At 32.2% G+C, this 13,468-nt stretch overlaps 1 pseudogene; it reads left to right on the top strand.

Moving 5' to 3' along the window:
* The first annotated feature begins 3,549 nt into the window (after nt 1–3,549).
* Nucleotides 3,550–5,595, top strand: LOC134260559 (actin, cytoplasmic-like; annotated as a pseudogene).
* Nucleotides 5,596–13,468: the final 7,873 nt, after the last annotated feature.

Raw genomic sequence — 13,468 nt, 5'->3', positions numbered from 1 at the left:
CTCAGAAATGCTGTCCTTTTTTGCAGTGTATTTAAAGATTATTCATACGTTTATAGGGACAAAACATTAACTTCGCTGAATTGATTTTTTTTTAAATCTTTAGAAATTGAATGTCTAAAATTACCTTCTTTTTTTCTTCCTTTTTTGTGCATTGGTGACACACATATATCTGACCCTTATGTTGCATAACCTTTTCACGTGATCCCGCAGCCTTATCGGTTTAACTTAAGGTGTTTTCAGTTGTGAAAGCAAAAATAAGGAATTAACATCTAGTGATTTGTTCATTGCAAACGAACCTTCAAAGCACTTTAAAGACCAGAAAATGCATGAGCGACAAAGATCTTAATTGCAGCTTTAGTTATCTACCCGGATCTTGAATATTTAAAACGGTTTTGCTGCGGACTATATTCCCCCTCGATTGTGAGACACACTTGAAATTTGGCAACGAAAGGCAAAAAAAAAAAAAAAAAACCGTCATGATAAATTGATAAATGTCATCAATACAAAACAGTTATAAGTCCGTTAATCGTTTCAACATTTTATACCTCTTTCATCACTAATATTTTTTAAAATAATTATTTGATTAAGATTTTCTGTAAAATAAAAGAAAATATAATATTATGTTTGAAACACATTAATTCCATTTACAATTTTTAAATATAAAAGTTACATATTCTCAGCTTTAGACGAAATATTGTTCTATAGCCTTCTGTAACCATTTTTCAGCTTTTTGTTTATCTTTTTCAAAACTTAGAGTTTCATTGAAATGTACATGATGTACTAATATGTGCATAAGATTACAATACGTTTTGTCTTTTATTTAATAGACGTAGGAATATAACCTACTATTCTAGGAACAACAGAACTTTGTTTGGCGATGTTGGTTCTAAATATGATGTGTTTGTAAATATAAACAGAATAACTTCTTGCTATAGATGGCTTACTTGATCAACGTAATTTTCCTTCATTAAAATATCGGGATTGAATTTAAAAAAAATTATTGGATCAACACTGATTGGGAGCAAAGCAAACACTGATCTCTACAAAATTCAGAGCTGAATTCGAATAAACCCGAAAGTAGCTGGGCGAGCAAGGTGTGCATAAAGCATGTAGCTTCAGATATTTCAAACTTACATTCAATTTATAATTAGGTACTTAAAGTAGAGTTACGAGGGTTGATCTAGAAGTAATATCACAGTACAGTGTCCATATCTTTTACATTTGGCGTCAAAAAATAATATGGAATTCATGTGATTCGAACCCACGTAATTCCAGTAATGTGGTCTATCATTTTGCGCATTGAGCGCACTTTCCTTAATATCCCTCCTTCTTTTCTTAGAAAGGATGGCACTGCATAGATTTTTATTTAGTGTGTTTACACATCTTATAATTAAGAATATTTGGAGGTAACTATTTGCTCTCCAGATTGAGATCGCAGGGTAATTGGTCCATTTGTAAAGTGTTAATTACGTTTTTTATAACACCATGCAGTTACCCAGATAATCCTGTGGTTTTTTTTTTATTATATTAAAAACATCGCCTTTAAGCACTTTTAATTATAATATGTCTATATTTTGCCGTTATTTATTAAATTATATTATTATAAAGAACGTTGTAAATTGTAAATAAATTGAAAGTTCAAACATAGACTAGTTCGGATTATGGTATTTAGGCAGAATTAACTTCTTTAACATCTGCGTTGAAAAATTATCTCTGTCCGATTTCTCAAGCAAAATTCATGGTTTTCTTAGTTTTTTTTTCCTGTCCATTGAAATTGAAATAAAATATGCTCTTATGTACATGAAATTCCCCGATCAAAATAATAAACAGAATGTAACTTCTACAGCAGTGTAACGTCTTTTTAGCCTTTTTACATGTACTTATATGAAAAGAAAATGTCACAGTGTATATCTTGAAACGACTAACCGGTTAATCGGTTAATTCCTTATCACCTTTTGTTTTTGAAGCTACATAATCATTTTGAATGGTATAATACCAATTTTCAAAATCTCTCAAAAAGATGGTTACACGTATACATTTGTACAATCATAAAAAGATGAATCAATGTTTCTGGATCTTTTTACAGAAAAACCAAAAGTATTTTCAGCAATTCTTATCTTGTGAAGAAAAGAATTCGTTGCAAGGTATCCCAAAGGAATTCTATATCGAAAAAAGATTATTTTTATGTCCTTTGTGCACATTGATGGGAAAAATTCCAGTGTTTTTTCTGTGATGGGCTCATTTAGATAAATCTTATATTTTAATTTTAAGGTGGATAAGATTTTCTTCTTGTCTTTAATATTCTCTCAAACTGACATTTACAATATTGGCTAAAACACCAATAAGGCATTCAACTTCAAACTTTAAGAAAGTGATTTGCAACCTGACCAGAAATGTAAAGCAAATGTATGACTCGGAAAATATTAATATTGAAGATGCAGAACAATTGGACAGTCTTGGAGAATTTAAAACAATGTACATGCAATCAATCTATGTGATATTCATTTTATTTTATGAGTGTATTTGCTCATGATTCGGAGACACATGTTGTGAAAGAAAGGGTTGAAGAGAAAATTTTCTAAACGGTAATTTCAGATAATATCTAAATACATTTTGTTAGATTGAAACTAAGTCACTGACTTGGAATTTTTGACTTATTTAGTCGAAAGATGTAAAATTAAAGAAGCCAAATTAGTAATTTTAAGACTTCTATTCGGATGAACTTCCTATGAAGGATTGAGTAAGAATATTTAAAAGCTAAAATTTAAAGTTGAAGGTTATCGTTTCTTTACAACTGAATTGTATATCCCTGATAAATAGTTGCATTTGAAGTCAAACCCTCTGTTCATATTTATATATTAGCTTGTAATTAAGGTACTCCGATCCTCAGCCAGGAGGGATAACTCTTTATTTTCTTTTTTTCCCCTACATAATATGATTAATAAATAAGATGAGTTTTGGAGAAATATGGTGGGTAAAAACACATTACTTCGAGAATTCAGAAACATTTTGGTGTGTATTTTCAATAAGTCAACGCCTGATTTTCAGAACCTAAGGGTCGGAGTACTTTAGGAAGAGAAATGAAATACTAATGATACTAGATTATGATTCTTTGTAAATATGAATTTTTCCAAAATTATGAAATTTTGTAAGTACATTTTTCACCTAACAAATTCAGTTTGAGTGATGTAATGAACACACATCGATGATGTGCAGCTAACATCTATTTTTGAAACATATATATTTTCAACTTTTTCTATACAGGTATATGTATGCATAAATGCCAATTAATTATATTTTTTCTGTATCAAGGAAATATGGGGGGCCATAAATGAACCACGGATAAAAATAAACACAAAGAAGAAAGTAAAAAGTTTATTGTCTAATTCGGGAGCTCGTTTCAGTTCTATTCCATGTATTTTATAATGCTTTTGTACATATTCATAACCACACTTGCGTAATTATTCTGAGTGTATCACGTGATATCTACCCATAAAATTTTCCCTTATAAGGCAATTTTTTCTGCTTGAGCGTTTGCTTTGTGAACCCAGATAGAATTACTGAACATCTACTGATAAATTCAATTTAAACGAAAATCTTTGAGAAGTGAGGACTCTTTCGAGATCGGTAAGATGGGTGACGACACGTGGCAGCATTAGTTATTGACAATAGATCTGGGATGTGTAAAGCTGGATTTGCCTGGGATGATGCCCCAAGAGCCGTGTTTCCCTCGATCGTTGGACGCCCCAGGCATCAGGTACGAATTCTACAATTCAATAGAATAATAATGTAATCAAAAAATATTAATCACTTTTAACTATGCCTGCATGTAAAAAAAAGATAAAATGATTATTTCAACGTACTACTTTTATATGCATTTATCATGGTTATTAAAGGATAGGGCATTCTATATATATAGCAGAAACAAATCGGGGAATGTAAAATTTAAAGTCTAGTGTAATTTGATACACAAAGGTATAAAATACCGGATATGTGTAGTTAAAATGCATGAAATAACGATGTTAAAGATTTAAATGTTAAAACACAATGCTTGCTGACAAAGTACTTAAAGAATGATATCGAACAAACTATTGAATTGTGCTTCATAGTAAAAATTTCTTTCTTATTTAAAAAAAATATGATTTTTTTTATCTGCAAAGCATATAAATATCAAGTTCTGAAATTAAAGTCATATAATTTCAAACTTGAAAAGGAGATTTCTTAATATTTTACATATTTAGAAGAGTTGTTGTTTAACAACAAGATAACATATTTTTTTAAAAACTTGAGCAGTATATGTACGTTAAAGCATTTATTAGTAAAAACAGGGTAATCTACTTAAGACGCTACATGCTTGCTTTGTCTTTTTGCCCCTTAGATGTGCTCATATTTATTTATTAACTGTTAAAATTTCATGTTTTTAAGCATTATCTTATGCTTTGAGAATTTAAATTTCAAGAAAGATAAATTCACATAAACTGATATGGATATTGCTTTAACATATCCTTGCTGTCTGCAAATAAGTTCATTCCTTTATCTATGAATGGATGTATTGCTTTACAGGGTGTAATGGTTGGTATGGGACAGAAGGATAGCTATGTAGGAGAAGAGGCCCTTAGCAAGAGAGGTATTCTTACTCTGAAGTATCCAACTGAACACGGCATCGTCACAAACTGGGACGACATGGAGAAGACCTGGCATCACACTTTCTACAATGAACTCCGTGTTGCCCCGGAAGAACACCCTGTCCTCACCCACTCAACCCAAAGGCCAACAGAGAAAAAATAACACAGATTATGTTTGAAACCTTCAATTCTCCAGCTATGTACGTAGCTATCCAGGCTTATATGCTTCCGGTCGTACAAGTGGCATTGTACTCGACTCTGGAGACGGTGTCACCCATACAGTACCCATTTATGAAGGTTATGCCCTTCCCCACGCCATTTTGAGATTGGACCTTGCTGGACGTGATCTGACCGATTATCTCATGAAAATCCTCACAGAGCGCGGTAACTCTTTCACAACCAAAGCTGAAAGAGAAATTGTTAGGGACATTAAAGAAAAATTGTGCTGTTGCCCTTGACTTTGAACAAGAAATGCAAACAGCTTCGACATCATCATCCCTCGAAAAGAGTTACGAACTTCCTGATGGTCAAGTCATTACCATTGGCAACGAACGATTCCGTTGTCCAGAAGCCATGTTTCAACCATCTTTCCTTGGAATGGAAGCTTCTGGTATACACGAAACAACAAATAACAGCATCATGAAATGCGACGTTGATATTCGTAAGGACTTGTATGCAAATACAGTTTTGTCTGGTGGTTCAACGATGTACCCAGGTATTGCTGACCGTATGCAGAAGGCTTTGGCTCCGAACACAATGAAGATCAAGATAATTGCTCCACCAGAGAGGAAATACTCTGTCTTGATTGGTGGATCTATCCTCGCCTCCCTCTCAACTTTCCAACAAATGTGGATAAGCAAGCACGAATATGACGAATCCGGTCCTTCCATTGTGCATAGAAAGTGCTTTTAGGGACTATTAAAATTTAGTTTAAAAGTATAACATGTATTATATGCTTCCTTTACCAGTTAATTATCTTTACCTTTAATTAATTTTCTAATGTTTTGTTTCAAAAAATAATTCAATCAAAACATTAGAAAATTAATTAAAGGTACCCCTCAAATGGTGCTGTGATCAAATAAAACATTTTTCCCCAGAAGAAAGAAAAGTATATGTTATTGCTTTGAAATTTCTTAATACATATCAAAAGAGTACCTCTTTTTAAAATTTTCATACGTAGAGCATGCACATGTGTATCGAATCAACTGAAAGATATGAAGCCTGTATGCAGGTGATGACGGTATATTGCTACATAGGTAAGGGAAGTTGACGATTGAAAAGTTAGTCATCACGTTTATCATAAAGCTTGGTTGTTAGATTGTCATGAACGTCTCTTTCTACTAAAATATCCATAAATGAAACAGATGTCTCAGACACTGTGTTATATTTTATTTAAAGCTCACTGTGATATATTGTATCAATAACCATGGTTAATCGAAAATACGTCGTCAATATATCTAAATGTTTAGTTGAGGCCACATCAACGCAAATAGGTTAAGGACACCCATAGGAAATACACCTTAGAACAGTCTTAGAATATGGATATAAGGTTCTTTAGAATTTGAACCCATTATTTCTGAAAAGTAAAGATTTACATATTTGTATATGTATATATTAGGTCTCTTTTGTGTTTGGCCAAAGCGATTTCACTTGCATCAGCTGTTTGTACCGTGACATGTTTAAAGTTAGAAAAAATATGTATGGCTACAAATTTAAAGATCTATAAAGTTCAACGATATACGGATATCTTTTCGCTTTGAAAATGATTGTGTTCATTTTTGACAAATTCCTTAACCTGAAAAGCGGTAGGAGGAACTTTCTAATGCAGGGAAATTATGCAAAAGTAAGCCTTCTTTCGATTAACTTCAGTGATTGAGATAATACACAATGAAATAAAATACAAGTTTGTCTTTCCAAAAAGCCTGAAATGTCATCTCTTTGGCTTCATTAATGTCAAAATATTAATAGTGAAGTGTAACTTTTTTCTCAGCTATTACAAATTTTTCTATTCTTCTAGGGAATGGGAGTGGCAGCTTACGTGAAAAATTTTAGATTAGGAAAAGGGGTTGTGACCAAACTCCAAAACCCTATGTTGTGGATGCGAAGGGAATATTTTACCTTTATTTTTCATTTTTTTCGAAAAACAAATTCATTTTATTAGTACATGACTATACTCGAGCAAAAAGTGTGTATAAGGGAGAAGCCGGCATTGAACAATTACAGCAGTAAAAAGTTAAAAGGACTAGTACACAGATCTGTAGATACGATTTTCTAAAATTGTCTAAATAATATCATGATTCATATGTTGCTAAAGCATGAAATTTTCTAAAATAATGTTTAAAATTCTCTTTTATCTGGAAATTATTAAAACGACAAAGTTTGGGACACGTTTCATTCACATATATCCTAGCACTTTCACAAAGTAAACTTAATCCATTATAGAGATAACTTTTAATGACACAAGTGTCCATTATTCCTTTATAAATTTGTCAAGATGAAGAGTTTTTTGTCTAATTTTGCCCCGTAATCCATGCTATAATTGTTTGAATTTTACTTCTCATGATGCCTTACATTTATATTAAGTACGCTTGGACAAATTTCCGCGGAAAATCTGTGACCGCGTACATAGCGTAAATTAATACCACGCCGAAAAAAGTACTTCTACAGTAATCATAAGAGTATATTTTTTAATGTAAAAAAATGTTAATGTCCCACTAAGCAGTATTTGTAGAATTTTATAAAAAGAAAATAAATCACAAGAATTAGTTAAATGAATCTAATACCCCATTCATACGACGAAACTTTGCTTATGTGTGCAGATTTACATATGAGTAAATATACACGTTAGTAAAAGTTAATTTGCTATGCGTTCAGACGAGATTTATGCACTGTAAGTAAATCCTTATATTTTCATATAAAATAAGGTGATCCACAGATTCCGAATTGTAGAACCTTATAGAAAAAGGTCATTTTTTTACTATTTGGGTATAAGACTAATATTTGAATGTTCCTCAAAGAAAGTAGGGGAAAATCCGATCCATTTATTTTTTGGTAAACTTTCAGGAAAAAATTTACACACGACAAAAAGGGAAATTAATTGAAATCATTCTTTGAAATTGGAAAATGCGTTGGCCTCGGGCCTAAAGACTATAGAAGAGCCGTTTAGAGTTCAGAAAAAGATGGCTGTTGCTATCTACTGTATGGCGTCTTCAGCAGAGTAAAGAACAACTTGTAATATTATTGGTGTTTGGAAATCAACAGTATATCAAGTTTGCGAGGTCATTTTGAAGTTTCTGCTTGAATATTATGTGTTTTTCCAGGAGAATGAAATGGGCAATCGATCGTTTTTTTTAAAATCAAACGAAACAAATATGTGAATAGGAAATAAACACGAATCCCCTAGAAATGCATGGTGGGACCAGGTGCCAATGATCGAGAATACTTAAAAATGCTAATTTCAAAACGCTTGTTGAAATTCCTGTAGCATGAATTTATACGTCAGTAGCTTGCCTTCGTTTAAAAACAAAGAAAGGTAGAAGAAAGTAAATCTAAAATGGTACCGGATGATTGAGGTAAAGCCTATTCCTATCACAGCTCCGGAGCCTTCCCATGAAGACATCTTGAAAAGTAAGGGTTTACTTATTGATCCTGCAGAGCACATGTTTGCGCAATCACAGTTATATTTTTATAATTTAGAGGCATAAACATAGATTTGCCAGAAACGGTGCAAGATGAGTACGTTTTTGCAAATTCAAATTTATCTCGGAGGGGACTTGAGAAATAGTGTGGATCCTTGTTTTCAGAGTTGAAAAAGCCATTTGTGGAAAGAACTAATGCTAAAACAACCCGGCGTATCTTTTAAAGACTTTAAAGCAGTACCCCTATAAAACTCAAATTACTTTCAGCTGTCCTTGAAGTACAGCAAAGATGACCACAAAAATATTTTTAAAAACCCAGTTTTTTATGTTTTGCATTCCCGCCACCATGTTAACAGAGTGATATTATATAGACAACAATACATTAACAACCGAAACGGCACTAAAAATGGAGATTTATGCAACAAACAAAACAAAATACATACATGAGTAAACTTGCTGCGTGTTCATGCGACAAAATTTACACACATGAACTAATAATTTGCGACAGCATGTATGCAAAAGTAAATTTGCACCTAGTCCTGACCAGGTGTAAATTTACTCCACTGTGCAGAATTTACATGTGAGCAAATAAGTTCATACGACCAAAATTGCACATGTGAGTAGTTTTACATATATGTAAAATATACTGAGGTATGCAGCTCATGTCGTATGAATGGGGTATAATACCCCATTCATACAACATGATTTGCAAACCTCAGTATACTTTACATATAAGTAAATTTACTTACATGTGCAATTTCTGTCGTATGAACCGATTTACTCATATGCAAATTTTGCACAGTTGAGTAAATTTACACCTGGTCAGGACTAGGTGCAAATTAACTTTTGCATACACTTTGTAGCAAATTATTACTTCATGTGTGTAAATTTTGTCGTATGAACACGTGGCAAATTTACTTATGTAATATGTATTTTGTTTTGTTAATTGCATAAATCTTCATTATAAGTTTTATTTCGGTTGTGTATGAATTGGCGTGTAAAATATCACTGGTAAAATGGTGGCTAGAATGCAAAACTCTAAACAAGGAGCCATTATCTCATCCGAGATAAATTTTCGAATTTGCAAAAGGGCATCTTGCATCCTTTCTGGCAAACCTATGTTTATAACTCTAAAGACATAGCTGTGCATGGTCGCAAACAAGTGCCCCGTAGGATCAATAAGTAATGTCCTTACTATTCAAGTCGTCTCCTTCGGAATGCTCTGGAGCTATGATAGGAACATGCATTCCATCAATTGCTCGGGCTCCATTATCGTTCAGCTCTTGAACCTTTATACCTTCTACTTTTCTCTGTTTTTAATTCAGGCAAGCTACTCATATACATGTATAATCTAATATTACAGGAATTTCAATAAACTCGTTGAAAGTAAGCATTCGTAAATATCCTCCTTGGCATCTTATCCCAACATGAATGGCTAGGGGTTCTTGTTAATTTCCTATCCACATATTTGTATTGTTCAAAGATTTTTTGAGATCGATCACTTTTAGTTTTCTTCATCCTATTCATTCTCCTTGAAAATGCATAATTACAACTGCCGTTTATCTAATAAATTGTTAGCCTATTGTATATACATGTACACTTAATTGACGACGGGTTTCCCTGTTATTTCCCGATCATGACAATGAGCACATGGCAGGTGTGACCGGTCGGCAGCTCACTCCTCCATGGCACCTTATCCCACATCTGATGTTTTAGAGGTCCGTTTTGCTTTGCTCCTCTTTTGCTCTGTTTTATGGACTTTGATATTGAATACTGTTCGTTATCTCACTTCATGTATCATATTAAATTGGATATTTTATAATGGCCTCAACACTTGATGCACTGTAGATTGCCCAACACCAAAAAGAACCCAATCGTCCTATTTCTGTTGAGGACGTCAATCAGTAGATGCAACAGTCACCTTTTTCTTTACACCCAACGGCTCTTCTTCAGTCTTTATGACCGAGGCCAAAACATTTTCCAACATTAAACCAAAATTTTAACATATTTTCCTTCTTTGTGTGTATATTCTTATATCATTCTTTGTCCTTTTCTTTCGTACCAATAAATTAGTGGATCGGATTTCCACCCGATTCTTACATGGCATATACGCATTTCTACGCATCTGACTTGAAAAACGAGTTTAGTTTGAAAAAAAAATCATAACTTCGTTAATACTGAAAATATCAGAATGAATCTTGCACCGTTGGAAAGAGAAAATAATTAAGATAAAATAATATGCAAAAATGTTTTAAGTGGTTGTACCAGTTTTTTTGCTACCTTGAGTTAAATTTTGCGCACTATTCGAGCGATTTTTCCATTATTGAAATCAATGCGGGGGTAACACGTTATTTGTAAAAATGCTATATTCTGGTGATTACCTCCAACCCCTACCCAATCCCCCCCCCAATACTTAAAGTTGTTTTTTTTTTTAAATGTACAACATGTTCGTAATTTTCACCTTAACATTAAGATATTTTTAATATATTTAACTAAGCAAAACCTACAATGAATCTCATTCTTGAATAAATGAAAATTCCAACATGATAATGGTGTATTTCGTTGCCATGGCAACTGAATTTATACTTTTCTAATCGTTTTCAGAAACTACACAATACCTGCTTTTAGAATATAGATACATTGGTATATACAAAAATTACAAGAAATACTCAAAAATGCATTCAAATCTTTATATCAATTTGTCTTGAAATGCTTAAAATCTTTGCCATAGAAGGGGTGAAAACATTTAAGAGTTAGTCTTTTGCCCAATTAGTAAGGGCATTTTTCGTAAACTTGAGCCTTAAAAAGGTCGATTCTGAATATGGGGCGACCCCAGCTGTTCTGAGAAAAAAGTATCGACCTATATTCCATAAATTACGGTACACTTTTCTATAAAAATTCACAATGCTTAATCTGTCTATCTCCTTATTTCATATGAAAATATGAGGATATACACATGCAAAGATTTAACAATTAAATAATTTTCTTGTTGTGTGACTTTGGGCCCCTTCCCAACGCCCACATACCTTTAAGCACAAGTAAGTAATAACATTGAAATGCTATCAGCTAAAATCAAGCATTTACAAATTATCTGAAAAAAGTCCTAATTTGCAAACCCCGAACTTACGGCTGGTTTAGGAATATTCAGTATTGTGTCATTAGTTACCGTCCAAATTTTTTGTGTTTTAGTAAACTTTATCTGCATACTATACATATAAACAATTATGTATTTTAATTTTGGTTTCATTCCAATAATATAGGATGGCTGAATTGATGACTTTTTTGTCATAAATGCAATTAAAACTGCATGAAGAAAATGATTGCAAGTTCTTTAATTATAAGCATGATTAATCCTGGCCTTAAAAAGAATAGATTAGACATGCAAGAAAATACTCATAATGATTCTTTGTGATCTTTCTTCCCATGTCTGTAGTTTTTTATAGACGTTAATGTATCCGTTTATAACTTGTGCTTTAAATTTCTGAAATGTCTTTACTCTTAATACATTCGGTTAATCAGACTTGTATTAATTTAAAAAAAAATGACACAGTGTTATAGAATGACTAATGTACCAAAAAATTAAAGTGCTCACCATCAATTCCTGTTAGTTAGTAATGCGATTACTAGTGTGAATGTTTTAAATTTGATGTTTTTTTTCTGTGACTTCTTGGATGCACGCCTCGGCTGCAGTGGATCTATATATATGCGCTGACCTAGTTACATGTAGAAGATTCTATGGAGTTCTGGTCATCATTTATGTACATGTAATGGCCAAGAAGACTATGCATAAGAACATACTGTACAGTGCATATTTTGAAGAACCCCCATAATCCAGGCGATTGTGTGTTTCGGGCTCTCTTTGATGTCTTTGCAGCTTGTTTTCTTTATCAATGATAAGGCAGATCGCTCGTTGATAACATCTCTATTATATTTAGAAAATCGCATCATCGCGTCAAACTGACCAGTTCGTGATCCTCGGGTGGCCTCGCACTTTTTGTATGTAGCCTAGTGGAGTCAGCTGAGGATTGCAGAGTGATAAATGGCAGCTTACACTAGGACTTCACATCCGGAAATCAAAGTTAATGTTCATCTCTCGTGAGAGTTGACAAAAATTAAGGAATAATTCAACAGCTATAATTCTAGTCTTATTTTACGTAAAACAGTTTGAATAATATTTATCATTGAACAAATATTGCACATTAATGCAAATAAATTATTGTGACCTGTTTGAAATAAAAAGTAACATATTTGGGGTATTAAAAATCTAAATAGGCAATATATATTTTCTTGTATCAAACTTTTCACGAATAAAGTCCTGATCAATCACAAGTATCGAGTACATGTAGTTTAAAATAATAAAATAAAAAAAAAATTGGGTAAGTGATGTAAATTTTAAATATAAGTGATTATATGCACTTTTCAGACAAAACCGGTGTAAATTTTATCTTGAATGCTTTAATTTATTACAATTATATTTTTAAAAAAGTTATATACAGCAGACGGAGTGAAGTTATTTAAAATTCAAACTCAAGTTCTATAACTGAAATTCCGAAACTTTGTTTTTATCTCTATCAAACAGAAATTCTGTTCGTTTTGTCCGCATATTCGTTTTATCAGAGTTCTTTTTATACATTGAAATTCGCATAAAGTCGCTTTATCCATAAAATTGCTTTGTTAATGTTCTTATATGTAGGATATTACCGTTTCTCTTAAAAGTTAATTTACGAAAATAAAAACTAAGGCTTATTTTAGATGAGTGGAAAACATTGCCGCATAATACATGTATGAAGATTTTACAAACAACTAAGGCAAACTTCTTCTAGTAAAATATTTTTTTTACCTAGATACTTTTCTGTGAGAAAAATATTTCACAAACACAACGTCGTAGTTTAAAAAAAAAATAAAACTGTATCACATTACCAATTATTACTTAATTAATTACTTGTAATTGATATCTTATAATCTAGAAATATTTTGAATAGAAATTGTAAAGCTGTAAGTTTGAGGACTGTTATTAATTGTTCTGTGTAAAATTGCAGTTCTAAAATATATGTCGAAATATGAAGTTTCTTTTTTTCTAAACTATTTCTCTATAATAACTAGTACATGCATTTTTTTTTATCATTTTTGTTTCTTTCATTGTCTTCTGTAATCGTAGCAATTAAATTGTATATGTATCAGGGAAAAATAAAAGATCTTAAAATG

Source organism: Saccostrea cucullata, unplaced genomic scaffold (assembly GCF_032062105.1).
Source record: "Saccostrea cucullata isolate Sc308-1 unplaced genomic scaffold, CSIRO_AGI_Scuc_v1 ctg1025, whole genome shotgun sequence".
NCBI lineage: Eukaryota > Metazoa > Mollusca > Bivalvia > Ostreida > Ostreidae > Saccostrea > Saccostrea cuccullata.
The sequence above is the reverse complement of the archived record's forward strand: the minus strand, read 5'-3'. Positions and strand labels throughout refer to the sequence as shown.